The following is a 6,000-nucleotide window of genomic DNA, read 5'->3' on the forward strand; positions in this document are numbered from 1 at the left end:
GATGATTCCGTGAATATGGTTCCCGAACACAACAATGATGAGATCTAAAAGCAAGAAAGTGAAATCGTATAAACCTTTGTATAAAATATAATATATGTTCTTGCTAGAAAAGTTGTGTCCTTTAGAATGGTAACTCAGCTCATTATATATTTATACCTATGCCTAGTCCTAGGATCATGCCCTCCTTTAATGCCAATTAAGAGGGTCATTGATGAAGGTGTAACATTGAGTATAAATGCCAAATTCTCTGTAACGGACCGTTTCTCTTAATATTGTAGAATATTCCTTAGTAAATGCTCCTGTGCGTAGAGCATTTAATACACTTTTATGAACGTTATCCGTTCCGGTGACAAGCGCAGTGGCTGCGTTAGGTCCTCAACTATCCCATCTTGGATTCCACGTGTCCTCTTTTTAGTCAGCCGTGTGTCATATCATATTTTACCCTATACATATAGTCCCCCAGCTTTCCGGTGACATAACTTTGTGTTACCGGAAAGCTGGTAGAAACACTTTTTTTTGGCGGAAATTACTATATATAACTCCCTCTGAAGGTCTCTAACAGTTGATTAGACGCACGCCTCTCCGCATTTAATGCCCCGAACACGCGTCATTCTATGATTCAATACAGCTTTTGCCGATTATCGAGGTAATCATGGCCATGAATTTAGCCACCGGAATTTTACTTATACGCAACTTTCTTTTCCTTTACGTTTCACAATTGCTTGAGTTTCTGATTTGCATCCTTGTTTTCCTATTCTTTTCCTAATTTTCTTTAAACACAAACTCTTTACCTTATTCTTTTCCAATTGCTTCTTCTTCTAAATGTAGTGGTTCTTCAAAGAATAAGAACAAAGTCGAGGACTCCATTCCTCCAACAGTGGATTCCATCATCCCAAGGAGGCTTAGTACTTCGAAATATTTTGATGAGAAATTTTCTACTGCTAACCCTCGTACATGGGCCTTTAGTAGGTACCTTTCTTCCATTCGTCCTTTCAGTATCCAAGATGTGAAGGAGGACTGTCGCTGCAATGAGTTGGAAATTATTGCTCTTGATCCATCGGAGCGAGTAACCCTTCCGAAGGAAGGTTTTACATACTTTTTCATGTATACCTTTACTTTGGGTGCGTTTTCTTTGAGCGGAGAGCTTGATTCCATGATTGCGGAGTTTTGCCTTCGCTACCAGGTATGTTTGGCACATGTAATTCCTTCAGTGTGGAAGATGATCGCTAGGAGCTAACCTTAGCTCATGTGATGAATCTCTATTCTCCCAAAATCTTCCGTGGGAGAATGATAAACCTTTGCAAGCGTGGCCACCATGCTTTGTTGTCTAGCTTGGATGATGACAATGATCGTGGGTGGATGGAACGGTTCGTTGTAGTGGCCACCAGCAATATCATTCGGACAACAACTTCATCTTTTTCGGTTACTTGGAACCGCACTCCTAAGTTCTTTGTATAATATTCCTCTTATTAGATATTCTTCTATAGCCGTATCACCTCTTCACCCTTCGCTTAAAGAACATCATACAGTTTTTCTGCTTAAAGAAAAAAACTTTTTTTCTTTTCTTTTGAGAACCTTTTTTTTCGGGAGAGAGAAATTGTTGGAATTGAGATTAACAAGGCGTCATGCGGAAGATAACAATGCAAACCTTGGTGATGATAAATCTGACAACAAAGAGTATTATATTAAAAGATGTAAAATATATTTTATATGGTTTAGTAAATTGACCTATATATAAAAAACTAATACAAAAATATAAAAACTTATCGAGAGAATAATATCTCTCTAAACAAAATTCTCTTACGAGCTACATTGTGGATGTTATTATTTTTTTTCTCTGTGAAGGAGAGATCCTCAATTTATAGAGGTCACAACTTTTTTCTCTTAGAAAAGGATCTATCAAATAAGAGAACTATATTTTCCTTTCAGGAAAAGTAAAAGTAATTATGGTACTTTCCTTTGAGAGAAAAGTAAAACTCAAATATGGTAAGAAAATCAAGGCAAAAAACCCTAACAAATATCCCCTTTTTGGCTTGATTCTTAGGACAAGATTTGATCCACTTTCTTCACGTGCATTATCTTCATCACTGCTGCTTGTCATGGTTAAAAATAGGTATGGGTTAAAAGTTGGAATCTCGTGCATTAAGAGTGAACACGAGTTAAAAGTATTGGAGCCCTGCATTAAAAGTAAGCATGGTTAAAAGTGAATCCCTACGTTAAAAGTGAGTAGGGTTAAAAGTGGGAGCACATACGTTAAAAGTAAACATAAGTTTAAAGTTGTAACGACCCGGCTGGTCGTTTTGAGAGAATTAGCCTCGAACCCCTATTTATTGCTTCCTCTATTTTATTTTTGGGTTTTGTGACTTGTCGGGAGGATTTGCTTTGATTTCGAAGAGAAATGGAGCACATAATCCTTAAAAGGGGGAGTTTAAGTCGTAAGAATTGACCGTAGGTTGAATTGTATGAAAACAACTCCGGAATGGAGTTTTGACCGTTCCAATAGCTCCATAGTGTGATTTTGGTGTTAGGAGCATGTTCGGATATCGAATTGGAGGTCCGTAGGTCATTTTAGCGTCAATTGGCGAAAGTTAGAAAATGGGATGATTTTTGAGAAGTTTGACAGGGAGTGGACATTTTGATATCGGGGTCGGATTCCTATTTCGGAAGTTAGAATAGGTCTGTAATGTCAATTATGACTTGTGTGCAAAATTTGAGGTCAATCGGACTCCATTTGATAGGTTTCAGCGTCGGATGTAGAAGTTTGAAGTTTTAAAGTTCATTAGGCTTGAATCGATGTGCAATTCGTATTTTTAGCGTTGTTTGATGTGATTTAAAGGCTCGACTAAGTCCGTATGATATTTTGGGACTTATTGGTAAATTTGGTTGAGGTCCCAGGGTCCTCGGGTGAATTCCGGATGGTTAACAGATCAAATTTGGACTTGTGAGAATGGCTGAAGGCACCCGTTCTGGTGTAATCGCGCCTGTGCAAGATTGACCACATGTGCGAGCCCACAGAAGTGAGCAATTGGGAGTAGATGTGGGGCTGGGGGACTTGTCCAGTGGTCGCAGATGCGACGTGAATACTTCAGGAGCGAAGTCGCTTCTGCGGACGAATGAACGCAGAAGCGGAAAGGCCTGGGAGGCATGTTGGTCGCAGAAGCGGAAGCGCAGATGCGCGTTTGTGTCCGCAGAAGCGTACGTTCCTGGACTAAATTAGAACCGAACCTGCGATGGAAATTTCGCAGGTGCGGATTCGCAAATGCGGTTGTGGACTCGCAAAAGCGATTTTGCTGGGCAGAAAAGGGGCAATTCCGAGGGTTTATTTCATTCTTCATTTTGGACATTTTGAACTCGGTCTAGGGCGATTTTTGAGATCACTTTTGAGGGATTTCTTGAGGTAATCCACTTGTGAACATTTTTATTCAATAATTTTGTTTCCCCATTAATTTTTCCACCTAGTTAGGGTGTATTTAAGGTGAATTTTGGGAGTTTGAGGCTAGAGGTTTGAAGAGTTTGATTTGAGGTTTTGAGTGAGGACTTGGTGTCGGATTTTGATAATTTTGGTATGGGTGAACTCGCTATCAGATGGGTGTTTGTATTTTGTGACTTCACCGGATTCCGAGACGTGGGCCCGGGTCGACTTTTTGGGGTGATATTTCGATTCTTTACTAAAGTCGTAGATTTATGATTTAAATTAGTTTCTTGTAGCTTTATGCATGATATGTAATTACTTCTGGCTAGATTTGGGCTATTCAGATTCGGAAAATCGAGGGAAAGGCATTCTTACCGATTGATTGAGCGAGATTTGAGGTAAGTGACTTATCTAACTTTGAGTGGGAGAAATCCCCTTAGGATTTGGTACTGGTGTAGCACTTTATGATATGTGAGCGCCGTGTACGCGAGGTGACGAGTGCTTACACGGGTTAATTATGGAAATTTCGGTTCTTGTTGAGTTATTTTCTTTTAAATTCCTTAATTGAGTTACCTTAGCATATGTAGTGATCATGTTTAGCCTAGTACCGCATGTCTACTTGCCTTAACCCTTACTTGCAATTTTTGTGCAACATGCTTAGTTGAATTACCTGCTTCCCTTAATTTAAATTAAAAACTTTACTTGTAAGTTTTCTTGCCATAAATTCATTGTTCCTTTGGTTATCTGTTGCATATTTACTTTGGGACTACGAGGCGGTTCCTCGGGAGATCCGTTGCATTGCATATTTACTTTGGGACTACGAGACGTTTACTCGGGAGATCCCTCATGTACTGCATATTTACTTTGAGACTACGAGGCGTTTACTCGGGAGATCCCCTTGTACTGCATATTTACTTTTGGACTACGAGGCGTTTACTCGGGAGATCCTCTTGTCTTGCATATTTACTTTGGGACTATGCGGCGGTACCTCGTGAGTTTTCCCTGTCGTGCATATTTATATTTGGGATTATGATGCGGTACCTCAGGAGTGCCCCTGTTGTTTACCTCTATTTACTGTGCTGATATTTTCTGAAACTTCTTATGGTTTAAATTCTCAGTCATTTCAAAATATTATTATATCTTCTGCCTTACTTTTTTTTTAAACCAGTAGAGCCCTGATCTGACCTCGTCACTACTCTACCGAGGTTAGGCTTGGCAGTTACTGGATACCGTTGTGGTGTACTCATACTACACTGTTTCACATCGTTTTGTGCAGATCCAGGTTCTTCCCACCAGACTAGAAACTAGTGAGTTGGACCGCACGTGGAGACTTCAAGGTATATTTGCCAGCGTCCGCAGACCTCGGAGTCCCCCTCTATCCTTAATACGTTGTTTTCCTTATTTTTCTTAGACTCTGATGTATAGAGACCCATAGTATTTGCTCTTAGAAGCTTGTGACTTATTTCTACCGGGTTTTGGGAGTTGTAATTATTGAATGGCAGTTTTATAATTATTTCATGTGTTGAGAATTGGGCTTCAGTTTTATATTATGTATTTCCGCAAATTTATTAGGCTTACCTAGTCTTAGAGACTAGGTGCCATCATGATATCCTACAGAGGGTGAAATGGGGTCGTGACAAAAGTATAGGAGCCTTGCGTTAAAAATCATGAACATGGTTAAAAGTGATGCCCATGCGTTAAAAGTAAGCATGAGTTGAAAGTTAATTCCCATAAACATAGGTTAAAAATGATTTTTGTTTTAAAGATGCAGCAACAGGGTATGTTGAAAATATATGGTTGATAGTGTCTCCACATATACTACTCAGACTTTGTTTTTGGATACAAATATTTTTTATCGTCAAATTGGTTATTGCTTGATCTGAATCCACCTTGAACTTGTCTCCAACCTCGTTGAACCATTGACTCTGATACAACTTATTGTGATCGAAATTAATAAGGCGTCATGTGGAAGCTAAAAATACAAACCTCGGTGACGATAAATCTGACAACAAAATGTATTATACTAAAAGATGTAAAATATATTTTATATAGATTGGTCAATTGATCTTATATGAAAAAACTATAGAGGTCACAAACGTTTTCTCCAAGAAAATGATCTATCAAATAAGAGAACTATATTTTCCTTTCAAGAAAAGTAAAAGTAATAATGGTAATACCTTAGACTTTTGCACATATGATAAAAAAAATAAGGATAAAATAACTAACAGAAATATGATCATATTTACTGTCATCAATTTTGCACAGTCCCACTATCCGATGATAATTTGACCACTACTGTTTTTTATTCTTCCATTTTGAGACACCTTCTATTGATGTAAGTATAATTATGTTATCAGTGAAACTTGTGTTAGAAGTTACTTGAAAGATTTTCCCAAGTTCATTGCTTATATGTTAGCGTTAAACAAAAAACAAAACTATCTGGCATTTCCTTTTTCAATATAAGAAAAACCTTTTCCCCTCCATTTTTCTCTTATTCATAGTTAACTAGACAATGAAAAAATGCCCTGCCACATGTAAAATTGTTTCCTAAATGTATAAGGTAAAATATGCTATGACACGTGTCCATC

The sequence above is a fragment of the Nicotiana tomentosiformis genome, chromosome 12, assembly GCF_000390325.3.
Source record: "Nicotiana tomentosiformis chromosome 12, ASM39032v3, whole genome shotgun sequence".
Classification (NCBI taxonomy): Eukaryota; Viridiplantae; Streptophyta; class Magnoliopsida; order Solanales; family Solanaceae; genus Nicotiana; species Nicotiana tomentosiformis.